The following is a 27,013-nucleotide window of genomic DNA, read 5'->3' as shown; positions in this document are numbered from 1 at the left end:
CAATACATGAATGACTTTAGTATAAGTTCATTGACACACTATGGCATCGAACTGTATATAATTCTCATCATCTCTATGAGAATAATTCATCTGTCAAAATCCTTTCATCAGGATCATTGGGATCAACAATGTTTCACTTTTAACTTTCTCTAAAGTAAAGTGACTGATTAATTGTTACCAGTTTCCATGCCTGATTCTGGCACAGCTGCTGCTGCTGCTCCTCAGTCTGTAGCTCATCTTTGCTACACTCTACAAAACCATTTAATCAAATCAAAGTGTATATTTCCTACAAATTAATATCACAAAACAAGTCACACATACATTTTATGCTAATGCTTATTGGTTACCCTTAGCGAAAACAACATCTGATAAACAAGAAAAGTACACTCCGAACGGGGCTCGAACCACGGTCTCCGGCATGAGAGGCGACTGCGTTAACTCGGAGCTACCAAGCTGCATCAATCTAAACATGGAGGTTAGAGGCTACAACTCTTGAGGTTTAGTCTACTGTGGGTGAAAGCCAGCTAGATGATGATCTTAAGACTTTAAGGACAAAAACAAATGTGAATTCTTACCCACTGACTTCTTTCGGAAAAATCCCCAAAGCCTCATTTGCTTAATTTTTGCTGTCTTTCCTGCTAATTGCCGTTAACTCGCCACTAAGTAAGGTTAGTTGATGTCAACGACTGTGCAAGCTCCTCCTCTACCTGCTGCATATTCAACAGAGAGGAAGAAACGGAGTCGCCCATAGGCTACCGACAGCAAAGGAACTTATTCTGTAGGCTAGATTATGCCTATGTCTATTTTTACAGGCTGTATGCAGTATGTGCAAAGCCAAAGCACAATGAAATAAGGCAACTTATGATTTCGGGGGTTTACATAGGCTTTTGTCCGGTTTCATATTTGTTAGTCAACTATTCAAAATACATTCGGGGCTACACTCAAAACAACAGATGGACAGATTATTTCTCAAATTCTCAGGGGAGGCAGAGCTTATCCTAGGGGAGGCACTGCCTCCCCCAGCCTCCCCCTAGACACGCCCCTGCCTCAAAAGCGCTTTTTGTATAAACTCAAACTGTCATTCCATGTCAACTCAACCACAGATCAAAAAATAACCATAGAAAGGTGTCAGCATCATTATTATTTTATTTTTACACAGAGATTGGTAGGCCAGTTAATAAATTCAGTTGACTTTAGCAATCCTTCTTGTGTTATATGCAGATGGTGACAGTTCACAAATGGGAAAAAGCACTTTTTGTGTTCTTTACCAAAGTTAGCATGCCTGTAACTCAAGAAGAATTAAAGATATATTAATATCCTTTTAGATTCTGGCTCAGAACAAACTTTTATTTTGGAATCTACATTTTAAGGACCTATATGGTTCGATCTCAGAGATATGGGGATCTCAGTGTGGCTCCATGAGTAAATGGTTAAACTACACATTTTCAGAGGTCAAAAACCAAATGTGGGTCACTTTGCGTACAGCTGATACTTTTTGTTTTTAAAGAGGAATGTCTGTAGTACAAGTAATGTTGAAATTAGAACTGTATCTTGTTTCCCTCTATCAAAACATTTGCATCTAACTTACCAATTTTTAACAATGTCTGAGTGCCAATAACACACTGAAATAGTCGTTGAGTAAATAAAGGAACATTTCTAGTTTCAGCATTCTTTGTTCTTCAGACATTCCTCTTTAAATTCAATAAGTATCAGCTTTATACAAAGTAACCCACATTTGGTTTTCGACCATTGAAAATGGGTAAAATTCAACAATTAACACATTGAGATCCCCATATCTCTGGCACTGAACCATATAGATTCTGAATCAGAATCTAAAGGATAGGAACAAATCTTGAATATTTGAGTTACAGGCATGCCAACTTATGGTAAAATGCTTTTTCCCATTTTTGAACTGTTATTGTTGGCATATAATACAAGAAGGATTGCTAAAGTCAACTGAATTTATTAACTGGCCTACCAATCTCTGTGTAAAAATAAAATAATAATGATGCTGACACCTTTCTATGGTTATTTTTTTGATCTGAGGTTTTGCTTCAAAATCATAGGTGAAAATAGCAATTTTTAACCCCCTCTACAAAATAGTGGATTATTATGTAAATATTCATCCATGACATTTAATATTTTGTCTTTCATCTTCATTTATGTATTTCTTTCACTAGAATTTTTTTTTTTTTTTGTATCATAATGTTGAGCTGGGGACCTCTGGTTGTGTTGACACAGAATGACCTCAGCTTTGTTTCCAGACAGACAGATAAAAAAAATCCAGTTTTCTTTGGCGAGGTAAATCACAACATTACAAACTTTGATTTGAAGCAAAAAAAATATTTGAAAATCAGACAAAAAGACTGTGTTCATAATGTCTTTAATGATTTAATGAACTACAATATCATGCAGCATTGCAAATTATGTAATCTAAATAAAAATTATGGTAAAATAAAAAACTATTGATTCAAAGTTGTTGATTATAAGTATATAAACAATATTTAGATTTTATTGCAATATATTGAGATATTTGCATACATGTAAGTTTAAGAGTGTATGAAGATGAACTCGATTGTGTTATTCGCAGTATGTCATGAGAGTGGGCGGTCGCCGCAGAGCTCTTTGGGTGCACTTTATTCGCAATTCTCTGATTGGTAGATTTTTCCCTTTCAGAAGTAGTGAGTAGTGTAGTTCTTCACCAGGAATTCCAAAATTAAACACAATTTCAAAAAAACAAAACATTTTGAAATAACATGGACTGATGATTTCAACAGAAGGATTTACCAAACAAGCTCAAGTTAGGTATTTCATTAAAGGTTTAGAAGTTATCTCTAAAACATTATCTGGAACCAGACTATTACGCTCTGTTGTGTACAGAACTGGGTTCCCATTAGCAAAGATGGCAGCATGCAGGTTGTGTACTTCCAGGGCTGCATGTGCCAGCATAGCAACCGCCATTGAGATGAATGTAAATGCTCACGTATAGCTCTCTTAAGGTATTATAAACTTCCTTGGGCACGACTTGTGCTTAGGTGTTTTGGAAAGACTGTTGAAGGAGATGTTGTGGATTGTTTCATACGGTGATTAGCAGAGGTCAAGCAGATGTTAATGCTCCTCAGGGGAGACAGGGCTGTGGGAAGCTGGTTTCCTGAAACACTGCGCCCTGTCATGATGAACACATCCTGCAATACAAACACAGGCAGGGCTCACCATTACTGCTAACCATAAAAGCAGGATTGTATAACAAAACCGTTATATATTACTCTTTATTGAATTCTTAATGAATTACTATATTGTATTACTATATATTACCATAGATTTTGGCAGTGATTTTAAGAATGTCTTAAAACTGCAGTGTGTCAAGAAATGAGCCATTGGTTGGTTCTAGGGCTGAGCGATAAAACGATATCGATATCAGAAAACAAATTAGAGGTCAATGATAAACTTTTGAGTAATTTTCTACGTTTAGCTTGTGTTCTACATCTAGACGATCAGTTCAGGTACATCTCACTAAAAACGCAAGCAGTTCGGCAAAGTTATACACACAACTATCTAACTAAATCACAGACCTTAAATCAGCCTATTAGGAAGTATTAGCTTGCTAGCGGCTATATAGCCCTGCTTTCATGGATACCGCTAACGAGGCTTTGTAGTTGTTAGCAAGCTATCCGGCTAATATGATATGTTTGTATTTCAATTTCAGTATTTTGCTGCATTATATCAAATGATTTTCTGGTTAGATTGCTGGACATTTCTGATTATTAATGCTTTGTTTGTATGTGTGGATAGATAGCATCATGACTGTATGCTCAACTTTTCTTTCAGATTTTCATGTTGGGATCGATCTGTACACCTCAGCCCTGGCAGGAGTGATCACTGCCACATCTGTCTGGTAAGAATGCTGTTTATCTGTCTCCTTACATTCTTTAACTGAGCATTGTTGTTGCATATACATATAAAGCCAATTCAGTAGGTTCTTGTGCATGCAAATCTAAAAGCTCACCATACACAAATACAGCGACTTATTGTGACGTAAAAAAAAAAAAGAATTCAATAATTCGTAAATAATATTATTTACTTTTACAATCTTATGGTGAACAATTTTTTTTTATTCGGTTTTCGAAAGCCTGTGATTTAGGCTCTGTTTGCTTTATATAAATTAACAAATAAAAACTATTTAAACAATGACGCACTTCCTGCCTCCACGTGACCTGACCAACGAGCTTACGTGATCCCTCTCATGAGTGCATGTCACAGAGATGTATGGAAGCGAACATTTGTAGCTAAATGTATATAAGTATTGTTTTGTTTCTAAAAATACTCAATCGTTTGAGTTCATGTGTAATGAGTCATGTGGATTATTTTGACGCACCCTAAATATGCATTTTGGACCATCAAACAATGGAGTACATTCACTTGCATTGTTTAAATGAGGAGTCCTAAAATGAAATCCTAAAAATCTTAAATTCTGTTTTGATGAAGAAAGTAACTCAGATATATCTTGGATAGCCTGAGGGTGAGTACATTTTCATTTTTGAGCGAACTATTCCTTTAATATATCTTGTTGATCTTATATTTATAGTCTGTATTCACAAATATTTTTGTCTTACCACTAGGAGTTATCCAAAGTGTTCTTAGCTTGGAGTTTTTGCTTAAAACTTATTAACAAAACTACTAAGAGCATGTTTTACTACTACTATGGACATTTTAGAGATAAAAGTAAGGCAGAGTTGACTTAGTTGCTATTGTTGATGTTATGTTTTATTAGCGCACTTATTGTCAGTGACTGATAAACCGCTATTTGTCAGCGAAGACAGACAAGGATATATGTATATATATATTTAGAGAGAGAGAGAGATAGATGTATTTAGACATGAGACGTTTGTATTTATTGCCTTCATAGTGATCATATTACTCATTGTGACTATAATAATAATTCAAGGTTTTCAGGTCTTATTATGTTATGTAACATAAATGCAAAAGTTATGGAGTTCCGTGAAAAGTTCAGATTCTAAGCTTTTAAATGGTACCACATTTGACTAGTTAAGTATCCAGGGACATTTTAAAGTGTCATGAACCAATCATTAATACCTCACACTGTATGAAAAGAGCTGTATCCGGATCATTAGACTCCTTTATAAACCGCTGAATTTTAGATGTATTCAGAAATCTACTGGCCCGGAGTCTCAAATTCCACAGGCCTATGTACATCAGATTACATTCCATTTTGGATGTATGATAACTGACGATGCCTTCCGAGTTATGGCCATTTTTTGCCATGGTAAATAATCCCCCAAAGTTGTTTTTCAGGAGACTTTTTCACACCTGAGTACATTTGCATATCTCACGTTCTAGATAAAATGGTCACCCTTACTGATCATTTATCTCACACTGAATCGGCTGCCCTTAAGCTTAAACTACCCTTAAATCTTGACATCCGTTGGGTCACGGCATACACTGACTTTCATTTTACTGGTTACAATTTATTTAACATATCCATAAACCTTGACAGCTATTTGGCCACTGCATGCATTGGCTTTAATTTTATTGATTACACTTAAAATGTACCCAGCCCAATCCCAAACAAAATTTTGCTTATGCCTCTTATTACAGGCCTTTAATCAATGTTGACCCAACATAAATGCTGAGACATTTGTTGGCCCTGGGGGCTGTGCAAGTATGTGTTTCCCGGGACGAGGAGCAGGTCGTCCAGGTTGCGCCCTACTGGCCAACCCAGACTTGGCTCTTGGAGCTCATGCTCCTCATGACAGTCCCTCCCTGGCAAGTTCCCCTGAGGGAGGACCTCCTCTCTCAGGGATGGGACACCATCTGGCACCCACGACCAGACCTCTGGAATCTCCATGTCTGGCCCCTGGACTGGACGCGGAAGACCTAAGTGGCCTACCATTGGCTGTGGTAGGTACGATTACTCAGGCCAGGGCTCCCTCTATGAGGCGCCTGTATGCACTGAAGTGGCGTTTGTTCGCAAATTGGTTTTCTTCCCGAGGTGAAGACCACCAGAGATACGCAGTCAGGTCGGTGCTTTCCTTCCTGCAGGAGAGGTTGGAGGGGTGGCTGTCCCCCTTCACCTATAGCGGTGCACCACAATGCGGTGGATGCTAAGTCTCTCGGGAAGCATGACCTGATCATCAGGTTCCTTAGAGGCGCAAGGATGTTGAATCTTCCTAGGCCGCGCCTAGGCCGCCCCCTTGTTACGGCCCCATTGACAAACGAATAGTTGCCCTGACTTACGGCACGTATGTAAGCCTGAAGGGCACGGACTGGACACAGTCTGTGAAGTCTTTCCTGATCCGGCGTTGTAAACGGCAGGGAACAGAAGGATTCAAGAGTGACCGGATGTACGGCCGAGAAAGGAACCTTAGGCAGGTAGTCAGGATGAGGGTGCAATATTGCTTTAGCCATTCCTGGGGCAAAATCTAAGCAGGATGGTAAGACAGACAGAACCTGCAAATCCCCAATTCTTTTTAAAGAAGTAATTGCCATATGAAAAACCAACTAGAGAGTCAGAAGAGTCTCAACCAGACCCTCAAGGACTATTGGTAAGTCCCTTCAGGGGCCAAACATGAAGGTTCCACAACTCGGATGAAATATTGTCCCCTGCGCCTGAGACAGAAGGTCCCTCCTGTCTGGAATCGCAAAAGGCGAGCCGTCGAGGAGAGACATTATCTCCGAGAACCATACCCTGTTCGGCCAACTCAGCGCAATAGTAAGAGGCAGGACCCTTGCTGGCGAACTCTGGCCAAGACTCCCGGGAGCAGAGAAACCGGAGGAAATGCATACAGGTGCATTCTGGGCCATGTATGTGCCATCGCATCCAGACCCAGGGGGGCTGGGTGACTCAGAGAGATGTAGAGGGGATATTCCGCTGTTTGTTGGGAGGCGAAGAGGTCCACTTCTGCTCTGTAAAATCTCAAATCACAGATTTGTTCCACTACCTCTAGGTGGAGTTTCCACTCCCCTGCCGGTATTTTCTGTCTGGACAGTAAATCTGCTTTAACAATCAGGCATCCAGGTATATAAACTACTCTGATTGACAGGAGCTTGCCCTGGGCCCAAAGGAGAATCTGTCGTGCCAGTCTGTTCAGCTTGTGTGACCGTAGTCCTCCTTGATGGTTTATGTAAGAGACTAGATCTGTGTTGTTCACCCACACCAAGACATGGCAGCCTCTCAGATACTGGAGGAAGTACTTCAGGGCCAGAAATACAGCCATCAACTCAAGACAGTTGATGTGCCAATCGAGCTGTCGACCCTTCCATTCCCCTTGAGCTGGACGACCACTTAAGACAGCTCCCAGCCTGCCAGGGAGGCATCTGTCGTTAGCAGCTTGTGATGGCAAGATGCACCTAGAGTGGGACCCAAAGTGAGGAACCGGGGTCTGAACCACATAGAAAGGGTACATAGCGCGTGGCGCGTAACGCTTATCAGCCTTAGGGGACTGGCCTTTGGATGAAATCCCCTGGCTTTGAGCCACAACTGAAACGGTCTCATGTGCAAAAGTCTAAAATCGGACCACATGTTTTCTCCAGGGAGCAGTAAGTGCAACTTCATCTGTATACAAACACTTCAGCAGATAGCACAACATTAGGATGCGTTCTTGCATTCAAAACACAACTTGAAGGAGCACAAATCCAAACTTTGGGATAAAAGTAGCTAAAAATTTTTTAACTACATTTAACATGACAGAGCGACCTACATATAGTGCGTTTATGATGCGACACAATAAAATGAGACACTCCAAAATCCATCTTATGGAGGTGTACATTGATGGGTTCTTTGACAAGCCCTCATAATAAATCTCTGACTGATTGAAAAATGCAATTCCAGAATGGATTGCTGTGAACTGTAGGCCAATGATAGGCTTACGATCAATAATATACAAATAAACAATACAATAAACAATCGGATTCTAAAGCCACTTTTTGTATTGTCTTATTAATGCATAAGTCCTCTACTGCAATAATGTAATGCATTTTAATTACCTGAATATAATTTTTTTATGTACAATGTATAGTCAGGACATTACTGATGTAGAAAACAGCACCATCACTATTTGAAAAAAGTCATTTTTATCAAAACTAGATTTGGGCCCCATTTCCAGCAGCCATCACTCCAACACCTTATCCTTGAGTAATCATGCTAAATTGCTAATTTGGTACTAGAAAATCACTTGTCATTATATCAAACACAGTTGAAAGCTATTTGGTTTATTAAATTAAGCTTAACATTTCCTTTGTGTTTGTTTTTGAGGTCTTAAGGTCAATATTAGGTCAAAAATGGCAAAAAAAGAAACAGCTTTCTCTAGAAACTAAACAGTCAATCATTGTTTTGATGAATGAAGGCTATACAATGCTTGAAATTGACTAAAAACTGAAGATTTCATTCAAAGGTGTACACTACAGTCTTAAAAGACAAAGAACAACTGGCTCTAACAAGGACAGAAAGAGATGTGGAAGACCAGATGTACAAGTAAACAAGAGGATAAGTACATCAGAGTCTCTAGTTTGAGAAATAGACACCTCACATGTCCTCAGCTGACAGCTTCTTTGAATTCTACCCGCTCAACACCAGTTTCATGTACAACAGTAAAGAGAAGACTTTTGGGAAGAATTGTAAATGAAACGGCACTTTTGAAACAGAAAAACAAAAAGGTTATAGTGGGCAAAGAAACAGACATTAAATAACAGAAAATTGGAAAAGAGTGTTATGGATCTTAATCCCATTGCGCTTTTCTGGGATCAGCTAGACTGTAAGGTGCGTGAGAAGTGCCCGACAAGACAGCCATGTCTGTGGCAAGTGCTACAGGAAGTGTGGGGTGAAATGTCACCTGAGTATCTGGACAAACTGACAGCTAGAATGTCAAGAATCTGCAAAGCTGTCATTTGGAGGATTTTTGGATGAGAACTATTTGAAGTCGTTTAAGAAATTTTGAGCTTTTTTTTTCAAATTGTAATATTAATTTTCACATTATTAATGTCCTGACTATACATTTTGATCAGGTGAATGCCACTTTTGTGAATAAAAGTACCAATTTCTTTCCATAAGATCAAAATCAGTACATTACTCCAAACTTTTGGACCACCAGTATATATATATATATATATATATAGAGAGAGAGAGAGAGAGAGAGAGAGAGAGAGAGAGAGAGAGAGAGAGAGAGAGAGAGAGATATACACACACACACACACAGTTGAAGTCAGAAGTTTACATACATTTACCCAATTTTTTTAACCACTTCACAGAATTAATATTAGCAAACAATAGTTTTGAAAGGTAATTTAGAACATCTACTTTGTGCATGACACAAGTAATTTTTCCAACACTTGTTTACAGACAGATTGTTTTAATTTTAATTGACTATATCACAATTCCAGTTGGTCAGAAGTTTACATACACGAAGTTAACTGTGCCTTTAAGCAGCTTGGAAAATTCCAGAAAATGATGTCAAGCCTTTTCAAGACAATTAGCTTCTGATTGGAGGTGTAATGAATTGGAGATGTACCAGTGAGTGTATTTTAAGGCCTACCTTCAAATTCAGTGCCTCTTTGCTTGACATCATGGGAAAATCAAAAGAAATCAGCCAAGAACTCAGAATAAACATCCTTGGGAGCAATTTCCGAATGCTTGAAGGTGCCACACTCATCTGTACAAACAATAGTATGCAAGTATAGACATCATGGGACCACGCAGCCATCACACTACTCAGGAAGGAGACACATTCTGTCTGCTAGAGATGAACATAGTTTGGTGTGAAAAGTGCAAATCAATCCCAGAACAACAGAAAAGGACCCTGTGAAGGTGCTGGAGGAAACAGGTAGACAAGTATCTATATCCACAGTAAAAACGAGACCTATATCGACATAAATTGAAAGGGTGCTCAGCAAGGAAGAAGCCACTGCTCCAAAACTGCCATAAAAAAGCCAGACTATAGTTTGCAAGTGCACATGGGGACAAAGATCTTACTTTTTGGAGAAATGTTCTCTGGTCTGATGAAACAAAAATGTAACTGTTTGGCCATAATCACCATCATTATGTTTGGAGGAAAAGGGTGAGGCTTGCAAGCCGAAGAACACCATCTCAACCGTGAAGCATGGGGGTGGCAGCATCATGTTGTTGGAGTTCATATGCCTGCAGCATACTTCACAAAATAGATGGCATCATGAGGAAGGAAGATTATGTGGATATATTGAAGCAACATCTCAAGACATCAGCCAGGAAGTTCAAGCTCAGTCAGGACAACAAAGTCAAGGTATTATAGTGGCCATCAAAAAGCCCCGACCATAGAAAATGTGTGGGCAGAGCTAAAAAAGCATGTGCAAGCAAGGAGGTCTACAAACCTGACTCAGTTTCACCAGTTCTGTCTGGATGAATGGGCCAAAATTCCAGCAACTTATTGTGAGAAGCTTGTGGAAGGATACCCAAAACATTTGACCAAAGTTAAACAATTTAAAAGCAATGCTACCAAATACTAACAAAGTGCATGTAAACTTCTGACCCACTGGAAATGTGATGAAAGAAATAGACTGTTATTCTGATATTTCACATTTTAAAAATAAAGTAGTGATCCTAACTGACCTTAGACAGGGAATGTTTTGGATATGGATTCCATGGCAGCTGTCACATGGAAATGCATGCAGCGACCGCATTGTTTAATATATTCCCCAGACTGGGTTTATTTTTCATATTGAGCTTTGACTCTCTTGACTCGTGTCGGCTGCATTTGTCCCCAGTGACATTAGAAAACATGTACTGTAATATGATAAGAGCAGAGAGCACAGAGTCAGGCGATTTATTCTTTTATCAGACTGATTCTTATAATGAAAACACCATCTGCTCTCCGCTCAGAGCGCTGTTGTCATGTCAGTGTGCCAGCATTTAATAAAATAATTTATCCTCTAAATAAATTAACTAATAGCTCAGTGCATCCCATGAGGCTTAGCTGTTCAGTTACACCTGTTAAACAAAGCTCTCATTTCTATTGAAGGTGACCCTTAAGAAAGAAAACGAGATATATTTATGATTCTTTCAGAGATGAAACGGAGAGCAATTGTAGACCTTTGCTTAAGGAATAGTTCACCCTAAAATGATAATTCTCTCTTCTTTTACTCACCCTAATTTTGTCTCAAACTCTATGACTTTATTTCTTTCGCAGAACACAAAGATATTTTAATGGAGATTTCATGTCTGTTTGTCCTTTGAATGCAAGTGAATGAGGACAAAGCTTTCATGCTCTAAAAAAAAGAACATAAAGGCAGCATAAAGGTAATCTATACAACTCCAGAAGTTTAATCCATGTCTTCTAAAGCGACCGGTTTTGAGTAAGAAATTACCAAAAATGAACTCCTTTTTCACTAAACATCTTGCCATTGCAGTTTATTGGCATTATTATGATTTCAAGCTCAATTACACTTGCTAGTGCTTGACATCAAGATTTATAGTGAAATAGGTCATAACATTTTGGTCTGTTCTCACCCAAAACTGATTGAATTGGATTGCGACTCGTTTTTGTGAAATGCATTGCTGACGGTTAGTCTTTATACATTAAAAGCGAGGCGTATGATTGCCGTTAGCACAGTGGTTCCCAACCTTTTTTGGCTTGTGACCCCACATTGACGTCACAAAACTTTGGCTAGTGACCCAAGACATTCAAAACACAATCTATTACAAAAATGTATTTGTTTTTGATCATGTAATAGAATTTGTAATGCTATATTAGAAGTAAACGTTCATTTTACAACACATTTTGGCTATTTTTTGTATATTATTGTGGAATAGCCAGGACAAGCCACAGATTAGAGCACAAAGTGAAGATTTTATTTTGCCAGTGCAGGATATGTAGACATGAGCTTGTATTTACTAGTCTGCAAATAAATGCTGAACTTACAATGACTCAAATTAAACAATGGAAAAAAGAGAGCTAAGTAGGCTCAAATATGGGCTAGATCCCATTCAGTTTAACTCAGTTTCTGCTGCATATCCCCTAACAGCCACTACCTTACTGCAGAAAGTCTTTTCTATTATTAAGATCTCTATCATGACATTTCTTTATTTCATTTTATTTTATTATGATTATGGTGTCTCTTACGGCATCATAATTCATGGGACGGTTGAGCAGAGCGCATCTCATCTCTGCCGTTACATCCAGTCACGAACGGTATTTTGACTTCATGCACACAAGAGCACTAAATCCAGCTTCACACAAATATGCGCTTCCGAAAGGAACCAAAAGCTTTAAAGCACACTGTGACATATTTAGGTACTCTTCCCTTGCTCCAAACTATAATTCCTCCACCGCCACTCGCGAATCCAGGCCCTGTTGCGTTCTATCACATGATAGTTCAATCAGCTGTTCAACAGCGGTGACAGGCAGACCCACTGAGCTTGCATCACAGTGGAATGGGTCCCTCAACCAGTCAGAGGCAAAGTGTTCTTTTAGGCATTTCAGGTGGTCGCACATTACCTTTGTGAAGTACTGTTCATCGATGCTGTTGTCTGTTAGCTTGCTCAGCTGGGGGAAAGTTTCCTTTTGAAAGGCTTTCTCTCCAGAATGTAATTTCCCTCTGAATCCATCAATACGGTAACTCATCTGCAGGATATTTATGGGCTGAAATATGTGCCACCAGAAACTGAATTTGAACCATTTATATTTGAATTTGAATGGCTAAACTTGAATAATTGCATTGAAAAACTGAATTTGAATCACATAATTTGAAATTGTATTGTTTAATTAAAATTGAATTTATTCAAAAACTGAATCTGAATTGTATCATTTGAAATTGAATTTATTCGTTTGGAACTGAAGTCCAATAAAATTTGATCCTCACTGAAAATTAAACTCTCTATATATCTTCACATTCACTTCTCACAATTCAGATTCAGTTCTCAAATTCAATTTCAAGTTACTGAGACAGACATCCGGGTAGTTGGAGGATGAAGGAAGAGCAATCGAGCGCAGATCGATAGATAGCGTTCATTGGCGCACAGGACTCCTCTTGGGCCAATCAGCACCAATGTTTTGGAGCACAGTACGTTACCCGCCATGAAACTATGGAATTACGATTGTGTCAATAATAATTAATGTAACTTTATAAAACTGAACGTAACTTTATAAAACTGAACGTAACTTTTTCAGAAACTATCAAAAATATTCCATTACAAAAGAAGAAAAACACAATTAAAATGAAAAAAATGAACTCAGTCGCATCTAATTTAACAGGCTCTTCAAATATGGTTCATTTATTGTTAATGTTTTTCAAAGATTCGTTTCGCAAATCGTGGATTCTGAATACATTGCCACAGATTTCGCTTACGCTTCGCAGTTTTTTGTTTGCTGTTTTGAGACAAACCTCTCGTGGGGTGGGCTTAACAGTGATCTACTCTGATTGGATAGTGAGCTTTTGATGGACAGGTGCTCTCTGACCCGGATGTACAGACGCCACTCAGTGGCGCGATATTGAAAGCTCTCGCGGTGATTTGTAGTTATGCAATACGTCGTGCTTTGTTGTATTACTTACTAACAATATGTAAATAATATTTGACCTATAATTATATAATTTAATATTATATGAGACCTTCGATCGTCTAATAATCGTCTTCGATCAGTCTGTAAAGATGAGCTCTCAGGAGAGACACGGAGCGGCATCATCTTCCTCCTCTTGTCCTTCAAGGCAGCTTGAAGTAAGTTCGTGTTACTGAAGTAACCAATAACATCGATAAAAGTTTTATTCATGTAACGTTACAGTGTGCAACAGTTCTGGCTTTATTTTGCAAATTTATTGTTGTATTGTAAATGCATGCTAAATAAAATGTTGCTGTTTTGTCATTGTCATGACTGCAAAACTGAAACCTGGCCATATCTTGGTCCACTGTTTGACTCTGCCCCGACTGCTGAACGGACTGCTGCTGACCCTGCCTTGTGCTGGTATTCCCGAGCGACTGGTTAAGAATTTCAAGGATGTTATGTACAGCTGCAGATGCAGCATCTGCACCAAGATTTCTGCCTTGCTGTAGAATAAAGACCAGTTTGATATCTGCACTGTCTACATTGACACGTCCTTGAATATAATAACTGTGCAAAAGAGCAAACAATCAGACTACATAACATCATGACATGACATCAGTGCATTGCAAACTTGTGAATGACAATAAAAAAATTATTAAAAAATATATAAAAATATGATATTTTATATGTGTTTATCAAAACATTGTGAATAAATATAATAAAATATATGCAATATTCCACCACTGTGTTGAAATTTAGAGTGTTTTATACTGTAAAATTAGAAAATTGTATCGATGTTATTGGTTACTTCAGTAACACGAACTTACTTCAAGCTGCCTTGAAGGACAAGAGGAGGAGGAGTGGAGCATTTGTTTAATAAGCAAGGTCTTTTATTCAGATATTCAGAATTTCTTTCTGAATACCAAATACCAGTAACCCCAAAAGAATTTGCTACAGTAATGGGTGCTATTCCCTCTGGTTTATGTATGCATTTTAAAAACCGTAATTACTTCACCCCAGTATCTACTGCATCCTTTCCTAAACCTTGTGATACTTCTGTTGGTCAAATCTGTTTTTCAGAGTCGAAAGCTAAAAACTATAAGATCTTTATTTCTTAAGGATTTGATTTCTGTTCCACCTGTTATTACCTTTTGGAATAATTTGTTTGGTAACCTTAATTGGAAAAAAATCTGGTCTTTACAGCAGAAATTAATTCTCACAAATAAAGTGAAAGAAATTTCCTTTAAGTTGATACACAGGTTCTATCCCGTTAAGAAATGTATACAAAGATTTAAATCTGACATTGAGCTAACATGCTCTTTTTGTGTGAATTCTGATGAAACAGTGGTTCATTTATTTTGGTCGTGTCATTACACTCAGAAGCTCTGGAATGAAATTGATGTTTTTATCAAGTGTAAGATTTTGCCAGGCTTCTCAATACATATGAGAAACATTATATTTGGGTATTTTTATTCAGACCCCACAAACGAAAATGTCTGTTTTGTTATTAATTTAATTATTTTCCTAAGCAAATTCTATATTCACAAATGCAAATTTATAAACTGTAAACCTATCTTCTCTGTCTTCTTAAAAGAAATAGAAAATTATCTAAATTTGATTTCAGTATCTACTAATAAGAAAGCCATAAGGACTGTTAGAATCTGCACTGCATTTGATCTCTTCATGTGAACATTTTTGTGTGATGTAATGGCCCTACCTCTTCTTTTATTGTTATATACATTATTATTATTATTATTATTATCTTTTTTTTATTATTATTATTATTTTTTTCTATTTATTTTTGTCTTCTTTATTGTTTTGGTTGATATTATGTGATGTACGTATGCTTTCTCTTTTGTATGTTCCTGTTCTTTGCATTAAAAAAAATATATATATATTTTTTTTTTAAATAAATAAAAAACAAGAGGAGGAGGAAGATGATGCTGCTCCGTGTCTCTCCTGAGAGCTCATCTTTACAGACTGATCGAAGACGATTATTAGAGAATCGAAGGTCTCATATAATATTAAATTATATAATTATAGGTCAAATATTATTTACATATTGTTAGTAAGTAACACAACAAAGCACGACGTATTGCATAACTACAAATCACCGCGAGAGCTTTCCAATATGCGCGCCACTGAGTGACGTCTGTACATCCGGGTCAGAGAGCACCTGTCCATCAAAAGCTCACTGTCCAATCAGAGTAGATCACTGTTAAGCCCACCCCCACGAGAGGTTTGTCTCAAAACAGCAAACGAAAAACTGCGGCGTAAGCTGAAATCTGTGGCAATGTATTCAGAATCCACGATTTGCGAAAACGAATCTTTGAAAAACATTAACAATAAATGAACCATATTTGAAGAGCCTGTTAAATTCGTGCGACTGAGTTCATTTTTTTTTTTTTATTTTAATTGTGTTTTTCTTCTTTTGTAATGGAATATTTTTGATAGTTTCTGAAAAAGTTACGTTCAGTTTTATAAAGTTACGTTCAGTTTTATAAAGTTACATTAATTATTATTGACACAATCGTAATTCCATAGTTTCATGGCGGGTAACGTACTGTGCTCCAAAACATTGGTGCTGATTGGCCCAAGAGGAGTCCTGTGCGCCAATGAACGCTATCTATCGATCTACGCTCGATTGCTCTTCCTTCATCCTCCAACTACCCGGATGTCTGTCTCAGTAACTTGAAATTGAATTTGAGTACTGAATCTGAATTGTGAGAAGTGAATGTGAAGATATATAGAGAGTTTAATTTTCAGTGAGGATCAAATTTTATTGGACTTCAGTTCCAAACGAATAAATTCAATTTCAAATGATACAATTCAGATTCAGTTTTTGAATAAATTCAATTTTAATTAAACAATACAATTTCAAATTATGTGATTCAAATTCAGTATTTCAATGCAATTATTCAAGTTTAGCCATTCAAATTCAAATATAAATGGTTCAAATTCAGTTTCTGGTGGCACATATTTCAGCCCTTAGATATTCTTGTTTTTCCCCTGCATGCTTATGTTAAGTTCATTAAGTTTTACAAAGATGTCTGTTGAATATGCAAGGAGGCATATTGTTTGCTGGTCACAGATAAAGTTGACAAAATCTGTCTTTTTCACATCCATTGAAAATGCCAACAGTTCATTTCTCAGCTTGAAAAATCGCTCCAGCTCCCTTTCTCTGGACAACCACAGTGCTTCACTGTGAAAGAGCAAATTGTCGTGTTCAGATCCCATATCGCTGCATAATCTTGCAAACAGACGTGCACGCAGTGGATGTGGCTTGATGTAGTTGACCATGGTTACGACCTGCTGCAATACGTTTGCGATGGGCACACTCAGTTCTTTAGATGCCAGTTGCTCACGATGAATCATGCAATGATTCCATACTGCAGAGGGGGCCAGTTCCATGATTATCGTCCGAAAGCCTGCTCGCCGTCCCGCCATAGACAGAGCCCGTCTGTGCAAAATCCTACCATACACTCCCATGGAATGTTGTTTTTCTCCATATAGCTGTGGAGGACATCGTACATGGCCTTGGCAGTCTCATTCTCAGGAAGAGGGAGACAGTACAAAATATCCTGTTTTTGTGGTTCTCCCTCCCCACACATCATTTTTACCGTTTCCATGGCAGCTGGCAAAACCAAAGTTTCTAAAATGGTATGCGGCTTCATAGCCTTTGCAACAAGATAGCTCACCTCAAAAGATGCTTTTAAGGCTCGCTCACTGACAGTCATTGCCTTTTTGAAATAGACTCGCTGCTTATTCAGTTCGGCATGTCTCTTTTCAAAGAAAGATTTAGGTTTGCCTACAAATTCTTTATGTGTTGTCTCAAAATGTCTTTTGAGCTTGTTGGGTTTCATGCTCTCTACAGACAAGACGTTACCACACAACAGACATTTAGGCTTCTCTTCGTTGTTTTCTGTTATGCTAGTAAATCCATACTGAAGGAAGATGTCATCATATATTTTTTGTCTTTTACATGTCTGTTTCTTATTTGTACTTGAAGGGGTCGTTGAAGACACAGGTCGGTGAAGAAATCTTTCTATTTTCTTATTGTTTTATGCCGTTCTGATTTTCTTACAAACTTTGCGTGCAAATTATGTTAGCCTCGTCACATGTGATCACGTTAATCAACATATGCTGAGCTTGGTTAAACACATCCTCGGTTTTTACGAGGGAAATTGGAAAATGTAGGATACGTTTCGTGTGTGTGGTGTTTTTATAATTATTATTATTTGTATTGATACAATTCAACAACAAAATAATTGCCGACCCCATTTCAATTCCATGCGACCCCAAGGTTGGGAACCACTGCGTTAGCATATTCATGCCTTTACAATATGTGGTACTAATCGGCAAGCAATTTTACCCTGGTACAGTAGGTGGCCCAAAGCAGCTTTTAGCTGGTCCCATCATGGATGAGAAGAAGAAACTGTCAAATAAACAACCATGAAAGAGTCTCATGAAGCTTTGCAGGCGATTTGGCCTGTTAATTGTAAACTTTCAGTATGTTATGTACTATAGCAACATTCAAAATGACAGAAACTTGAGAACAAATGATCACAGAATTATAGCAAGGTGATGTTGTTCTTTCTCACCTAGCTGTTAATGATTATTGGTTTCAGGATGATGGCCAAATATAGCAAATATAGAAGCATTTTATTTATTTGTTTGAGTCTTTATCCATCGATGGAAGAACCTGAGCAGACTAACCTGAAAAGCTATGTAGCCTATTAGCGCCTTCACAGCTGTAAATTTGGACACATTTTGAGAACTGTAGATAATTATGGTTATTTGAGTCTAGTCAGAACCTGAAGAGTTTGTTGTAATGAGATTATGTACTTACCTTAGATACAGTGGAGGTCCAGAAAGCAGGATGCTCATGTATTACAGGACCCAGGTGATGATACTGCCATGCTGCTGTTTTTTTTGGATAAAATACAAATATTTTGAGGGAGATGAATGTGTAGTAAGCTCAAACTAGCTTTATAATTGTTAGTTTACATACATGATTTCTGTATCTAAATGCTATAAGCTACATTCATTTTTTTGTGTTGACAAGTGGTCAACCAATATATCGCAGAGGCTGATAAATCAGCTGATATTCTGACTTTTTAAATAATTAAATTTGTTTCTTGAGGGCACCTAGAATTGCCTGCTTGCATGTGAAGCGACTGAGACATGTAAACAACCAGTCACCAGGGGCGGATTATGACTAGCAAGGGCCCCAATGCCAATTTTCTTTTTTCATTCTGATGGGAGCATGGCATAACAGTTTAAATGTAGCCTGCACTAAAAGTCTTGTGAAAGGGCCCTTTGTGAAATAATTAACCTTCTTACTTTTGTTTGGAACAACCTTTCGAATGCCGTCACTTCCCGGAGCACCCTTCATGGGTGCATAAATGCCATTTAGAAAAATCCCAGCTGTCTGTAGCAGTGGTGAAGAAACACCAACCCTGGGCAAATTAGTCTCGTGATGAGATCTGCATCCTGTCCAATTAGACTGTAGCAAAAATTCTTCATGAACTTCATGTGTCTGAAATGAATCTGAACGTTCATATAAACCAGGTTTGTGATAGGACAGTGTGCTTCAAGAGCATCTTTAAACAAATACGTTTTTTTATTCATCTAAAATTGCCTTTAATATGATTAGCATGTTTAAAGTCTTTCACAAACGAATTATTTTTGTGACAATTAATCAAAGATGTCATCATCTATGGCATAGATGGCAAGGAAAAACAACCAGAAATGTGATATTACTAGTAAAGTAGGGGAGTTCTCTTGAGATTGTTTCCATTATTTGATATTTATATTCCATTCATAGCCCTACTTAACTTTAGCTAACAGTATTTTTAGCTTTACTATTTAATATTTTCACTTATTTGTAAAATATAAAAATGGCACATTCATGGGGTCACGTGACACTAGGTGAGGATTGGTGAGCTCTGTGCACTTTGCTAGTTTTAACACTTATAATGACATAAACTGATGAGATTCTATACACTCTGTTCCATAACTGATCTAGGAGGACAAATTTTTAAAAATCCAAAATCCTCGGACTCTGGAGACATTAAAAGACACTTATGTACTCATGCTGACACCTCCGAATAGTCCCCGAGCCAGGGAGTCGATTTGGTCGAAGAAGTGAGGGAATTGCGGCAAGAGATGCTGAACATGTTGGCAATGCTGACGAAGGTCATTGCTGACTTAGAGGATCTTGCAGCGCTATGTCAATCGATCACTTCCATGGAGACAAAATTCTCTGAGGTGGTTACAGGAGTGGGGGATGTTGAGAAACAGATCTATTTTCTGGAGTCATCGGACAGGGAATGATCTGCTAATCAGCGAGTGACAAAGGTGGATTTGGAGCATGTCTGGGAGAAGTTGGAGGACATGGAAAACCATAGCCGGCGGAATATTGTCCGTATTGTTGGAATTCCTGAGGCCAAAGAGGGTCATGATATGATGAAATTCCTGGACGGGCTCTTTCCGAATCTGCTTTATATAACAGGCCATAAGATGGAAATTGAGCAAGCTCACAGGGTTCTGGCTCAGCGATCCGCTGAGGTAGACAGGCCCCAAACAATTCTGGCCAAATTTCTGAGATCATCCGATAAAGATCTTGTGTTATGCGAAGCAAGGAATAAAGAAAGGCTTTCTTAGAAAAACCACAGCATTTTCTTGTTCCCAGACTTTGCAAATTCGACAAGAGAGAAACATGATCGATTAAAGGAATGCAAGAAACATTTACATCAACGGAAGGTCGCTTTTGCACTGATATTCCTGGCTAAATTAAGAATTGATGCTAAGGATGGCTGTAAAACATTCACATACCCACAGCAAGTGATGTCCTTCATAAAGTCAATGGAGTGAATAAGTTATCTTGTGGTGTTCAAGTTGCAGCTGAATGGACCAACTCACTGAACATCCACTTGACTGTTTGAGGAAACTGAATGCCTTTTTATTTACTTTTGTGCTGGTTCCACCTAGAGGCTGTAGTTTGTTTTGTGGATGAATCTGCACGCTCTTTGTGCTTATGCCTTCTATTGGCTGAAGTTTTTTTTTTGTGGAGTATTCTTGCAAGGCATTGGAGTTTATTTTATAGATTATCTTTTGTTGTGTAATTCTGTCTCACAAAATGTGTATAGAAACACTGGACTTGAGCAATTCAATGGCAAAGTTGTTGCAGGGGTTCTCGTAGGCGTACATGGACTGTTTGTGTTTAGAGGGATGGATGCCTGTTGGCGCTGTCATGCACTGGGTTAATGCGCACATTTTTCTTTTTTCTGTTTGTTTGGTTCTGGGGAAATTTGGGGTTTGATTGTTACACTAATGTTGGAATGTGGTATTTATAATTTAGTTTTTTGACACACAATCTATTTTTTCTTATATGTCAAATATTAATATAAGTGGATTGTCTTTCTCCATGTGGAATGTGAATAGGTTGGGGCACCCCATAAAAAGAAGGAAGGTTATTTCTCTTCTAAAGTGTAAGAAATATGATATAGTGTTTCTTCAAGATATGCATCTTTCTGCACAAGAAGCTGAACAATTTGGGAAGATATGGGGTGGACATGTTTTCTTTAGTGCTGGCTTAAGTTATGGCTGAGCCAAAGAATTCTCTTGATTCTGAGATAACCTTGGAAGAGCTTGGCGAGATAATTTAGAGTTTTTTGTTTTTTTTTAGATCTTATGCTACAGAATTGGCTCCACTTTTGCTGAAGTTTATTCCAAATCATTAAAGATTGGAAAGCCATGATGCAAGCCCGGATCAGTCCAATTCTTAAAAAGGACAAAGATCCAAGCAAGTGTAAGAGTTACTTAATATTGTCAAATATTTTGGCTAACCGATTAATAAAGTTATGATATTTCTTATACATATAGATCAGGTGGGGTTTATTCATGGCTGTAGCTCTTCTGATAACATTAGGCGTTTCATCAATATCATGTGGTCAGTGGTGAATGATCAGATTCCAGTCACTGCCATCTCACTTGACACCAAAAAAGACGTTTGATATGCGATAAGAAAGGAGGATGATTTTTCAGTGGTGGTGGCCGGAGCTGTGGCACCTAAGCTTTTGCTTTACGCAGATTATATTTTATTATTTGTCTCTGACCCTACTAAATCTATGCATTGTCTTCACAAAATTATTCATTCCTTTTTTAAATTCTCAGGATACAGAGTTAATTGTTCTAAATCCGAAGCTTTGGCTCTTACAGTACAGCGTACTGCCAAGTAACGGCTTTTCAACCGGGCACCTTCCAGTGGCCCAAACAGGGCATTAAGTATTTGGGTATTTTATTCCCAGCAAATTTTGACCCTTTGATAAAAAAGGTTTTTGAGCGATGTGGGCAGGTGGGCTTCATTACATTTATCTATGATTGGGATGGTTAATAAAATTAAAATGAATTGTATTCCAAAATTCCACTATCTGCTACAATCTCTCCCTAGAGATGTCCCCCTCTCTTATTTCAAGCAATTTGAGAGCATAGAGAAGTCCTTTATTTAGAATGGTATACGCCCCAGATTACATTTCAGTAAATTGCATAGGCCGATTGACAAAGGTGGGCTAGGCCTACCCAAGATTTTGTTTTATTATTATGCATTCGGTCTCAGATATTTGGCTTTTTGGTTGCTTCCACCTGAGAGAGCCCCTCCCTGGTTTTGAAATGAACATGAAGTTCTTGCCCGTATTTCACCATTGCAAAGCCTTTCTATCAAACTAACCTGAGAAGTTAAGTTACACCCCGTTATCTTGCATTTGCACGCGGTATGGACAAAAGTGTCCAGATTGTTTAATTTGGACGTTTATTTAAATGTTGCTTCCAGCATATGGCTGAACCAAAAGTTATGTATTAATAAGTCTCCTTTCTGCTGCACAGAGTGCAATGTGGTTAATACGCTTGGTGACCTATATGAGAGTGGAGTGTTGAGATCCTTTGAAAATATTGTTCAACATTTTGGGATCCCCTGGTCTCAATTATTTTGGTATTTGCAGCTGTGCTACCTGCTCTGTACTATTTTTTGGAGTAGCATACACCCCCTAAAGTGGCAGATACTCTGGGAGTGGTGATTACTGCTTTTGGAAATGGTCTTGAGGCATCAGTGTATTACTCCCTGCTAATTCAGAGCTTCAGCTTCTCTCAAGAGATTATGGGAGAAAGATTTAAACTTGGTATTGGAGGAGGGAGTGTGGGTTAGGATTCTAAAATAATGAAGTCTACATCTATAGATGCAAGGGTGCGCCTTTTGCAATTTAAGATTCTACATCAATTCTATTGTACCCCTTCTAGATTGTATAGGCTTGTTCTTAAAAACACACCCACTTGCTGGCGATGTCAATCAGAAAATGAGGACACAACCCATGTTTTTTGGTGGTGTGTGAAGATCCAAGAATTTTGGTTGAGGGTTCAGAGTATTATGTGTGACGTATTTGGCACTCAAATTTCTTTTTGCCCCAGACTCTGTATTTTAGGCGCTGGAGCAGTCATTAATATAGGGGATAAGTACAAAAATAATTTGGTTCTAGCCAGTGTTATGATCAGTAGGTCAAGTCAAGTCAATTTTATTTGTATAGCGCCTTTCACAACACACATCGTTTCAAAGCAGCTTTACAGAAGATCAGCATTAACAGACGATAAAACTATAATGTTGATGAATCATCATTGTGTAATTAGATAAAATATGATTGTTAATCATGTTTAAAAATAAGTAATTAAATAATAATTGTATTAATCACCCCAGTGAGCAAGCTGAAGGTGACTGTGGCAAGGAACAGAAAACTCAATAAGATGTTGATTAATATAGATAAAATAACCTTGGGAGAAACCAGATTCACTGTGGGGGCCAGTTCCCCTCTGACTAACATCATGAATATAATGTAAATATTACTTATGTATAGTTAAAGTCATGGTTTAAAATTATTAAACTAAGTAAGTGTTAAGGGTCAGTGTTTAAACATCGATTTTGTTTGAACTGTAAGATTAATGACCAATGTCTTTGAAGTCCATCCTGGACCCATTCCATTTCAAGATCCTAGTCCATCATTCGACCGAGTTGTTGCAGGCAGAGATCAGGGATGTGAAACACAGTTCAACCTGGCTGGTAATTTCGGTGAGGTTCAGTGTGGTCCATCCTAAATCCAAGGTTCAGACAATGGCATATGAAGTATCCCATGTCTTATGGTTGGAGTTGCGTAAGTTCATCCTCTGAAGTCCATCATAATAGACTGAAGTGATATTTGGCTGGCACCAGTTGCATTTAGTCATCATCATTCAGCGACACATAGCAGTAGAGTCCAACACGAAGCAGGAATGGTGCTAGATCCAGCCGGTTCTGGTGACCTCAGGATAGGAGTCCCGAGGTTGTGACAGGGAAACAAATAAAATAATTGAAGTATAGATGCCATTCAATTTATTGCAGAGTTATAAATCATGATCAATGTTTCTGGTTTCTGGTTCCGGTAGACTAATCTAAAGCAGCCTAATTGTGGGTTGGGGGATAAATTAGGTGTACACGTGGCTAAATAGATGAGTATTTAGTCTAGACTTAAACTGAGTGAGTGTGTCTGCATCTCGAACAGTGTTAGGGAGACTATTCCATAGTTTAGGAGCCAAATATGAAAAGGATCTACCTCCTTTTGTGGATTTTGATATTCTAGGAACTATTAACAGGCCAGAATTTTGCGATCTTAATGAACGTGTTGGAATATAGCGTGGTAGAAGATCACTTAAGTACTGTGGAGCTAGACCATTCAAAGCTTTGTACGTAGTTAACAGAATTAAAAAATTAATACTGAATTTAACAGGTAGCCAGTGTAACGATGATAAAATGGGGCTAATATGATCATATTTCTTGGTTCTTGTTAGCACTCTGGCTGCTGCATTTTGACCCAATTGAAGTTTATTTATTGATCTTGCTGGACATCCTCCCAGTAATGCATTACAATAATCTAGTCTTGAGGTCATGAACGCATGAATTAGTTTTTCGGCATCAGCAACAGAGAGCATGTGCCTTAATTTAGCAATATTTCTTAGGTGGAAGAATGCTGTTCTACAAACATTGGTAATTTGATTTTCAAAGGACAGATTGGTATCAAATATAACACCTAAGTTCTTCACTGTTGAAGATGATGTAACAGCACATTCATCAAGAGTCAAATTATATTGAAGTGGCTAATTTTTAGAGTTTTTTGGTCCAATATTTAGTACCTCTGTTTTGTCAGAATTGAATAGAAGGACATTTCTGGCCATATAATCTTTTATTTCATTGATACACTCTGCTAATTTCGAGAATCAGGTTTTGAAGAAATATACATTTATGTATCGTCGGCATACACAAATGTGTATGTGTGGAAACTTATTCAACAATTCCTATTAATATTTCCCAGGGGAAGCATATACAAGGAGAAAAGCAGAGGCCCTAAAACTGATCCCTGTGGAACTCCATATTTTACTTTTGTTTGTTTTGACAATTCCTCATTTACATATACAAAGTGGTTGCGATCTGCTAAATATGACCTAAACCATGCTAATGCCACTCCACAAACATAATTCTCTAGCCTATTCAAGAGAATTTCATGATCTATTGTGTCGAATGCAGCAAGATCTAAAAGCACTAGAAGACAAATGCAGTCGCGATCAGATGATAAGATCAAGTCATTTGTAACGCTTATAAGTGCAGTCTCTGTACTGTGATGAGGCCTAAATCCTGACTGAAATTCTTCGTATATACTATTTCTCTGTAGAAATGAACATATTTGGGAGGATACTACCTTTTCTAGTATTTTTGACGGGAGATTTGAAATCGGTCTATAATTAGCCAGTTCTCCAGTTGTGGCTTCTTAATAAGCGGTTGATTACTGCCATTTTAAAGTTTCTTGAGACATGTCCTAAGCATAGCGAGGAGTTAATAATATTAAGAAGAGGTTCTGAAATTACAGGAGATACCTCTTTTAAGAGCTTTGTTGGTATATGATCTAACAAACATTTACATTTATGCATTTGGCAGACGCTTCCAAAGCGACTTACAGTGCACTTATTACAGGGAAAACCCCCTGGAGCAACCTGGAGTTAAGTGCCTTGCTCAAGGACACAATGGTGGTGGCCATGGGGATCGAACCAGAGATCCTTTGATTAACAGATATGTGCTTTTTTCTATGAGTTTACTAAAATGCACCACAAAATACATCTAATTTTGTATTTCTCCGCATGCGCTCCATTTTCCGAGCTGCTCTCTTGAGAGTATAAATGTGATCATTGTACCATGGTGCAGGGCTTATTTCTTTACTTTTTTCTTTAATCGAAGTGGGGCGACAATATCAATAGTGCTAGAGAAGACTGCATTTATATTTTTTAATATTTCATCAAGTTCTTCTGGGCTTTGGGGTTTATTGAGTGTATGAGATAGATCTGGAGGATTATTAGTGAAGCTATCTTTAGTGGTCAAAAGAATAGATCTACCTGAACGTGTAGATTGAGTAACATTAGCTGATTGCATACAAGAGACGAGGTAATGATCCGAGATGTCATCACTCTGCTGCAGAATTTCTATATTATCAACATCAACTGCATATGACAGAATTAAATCCTAGCGTATGATTATGGCAAAGAGTTGGTCCAGTTACATTTTATCTGACTCCAAGAGAGTTGAGAATATTTATAAATGCTTATCCCAATGTATCATTTTCATTATCTATGTGAATGTTGAAGTCAAATTAAAGCTCTATCTACAGTAACTACAAGATCTGATAAACAATTAGCAAATTCACCAAGGAAATCAGAATAAGGCCCGTGTGATCTATACATTGTAGCAATGACAAAAGACGACTATTTATATCTGATGGTGTCACATTAAGCATTATTAGTTCACAAGACTTACATTTATATCCTGTCCTCTGATTAACACCAAAAACTTCACTCTAACTTGTAGCAACACCTCCTCCTTCAGACGAGGCTCATGTTTATAACAATAACCTGGGGGAGTAGATTCATTTAAACTAATATATTCATCCGGTTTAAGCCAGGTTTCAGTCAAACAGAGTGCATCCAATCTATGATCTGTAATCATTTCATTAACAATTAGTGCTTTGGTAAAAAGAGATCTAATGTTTAGTAGCCCTATTTTTATATGATATGTATTTTTATTTGTTTGTTTTGTTTTGACCTTAATAAAAAAATTCTAAATGATTTAGTGAGGGTATTGTGTTTGGTAGTTCGGGGTATATCTAGGAGATACTGTCTCTATGTGTTGTAGTTTATGTGACCTGTGTGACGTGTCAAGGCAGCTAGCAGACGTTCGGATTAACCAGTTTGTCTGCTTCCAGACCTGGGCCCCAGTTAGTCAAATACTATCATTATTAAGACTATGAGCCTGTTACGTATGCAGATGAGGGCAGACGAGGAGTGAGGAGCTAGGTGCAGCTCTTTATTAAATAAACAAGAAAACACGGAATAAATCAAAACACAGGGAACAAACAAAACATCCA

General features: G+C 37.9%; 1 protein-coding gene across 2 annotated transcripts in view; it reads left to right on the top strand.

The window, feature by feature from the left end:
* The window catches only part of LOC127620012 (thyroid hormone receptor beta-like), a 250,895-nt gene that overhangs the window by 135,883 nt on the left and 87,999 nt on the right, over positions 1-27,013 (top strand). For both annotated transcript variants that reach the window (XM_052093073.1, XM_052093072.1), the window contains exon 2: positions 3,829-3,895. The gene's annotated coding sequence lies outside the window, so the exon portion shown is untranslated. The remainder of the gene's footprint in view (positions 1-3,828; positions 3,896-27,013) is intronic.

Source organism: Xyrauchen texanus, chromosome 26 (assembly GCF_025860055.1).
Source record: "Xyrauchen texanus isolate HMW12.3.18 chromosome 26, RBS_HiC_50CHRs, whole genome shotgun sequence".
Lineage (NCBI taxonomy): Eukaryota > Metazoa > Chordata > Actinopteri > Cypriniformes > Catostomidae > Xyrauchen > Xyrauchen texanus.
This window is presented reverse-complemented; position numbering and strand designations above follow the sequence as displayed.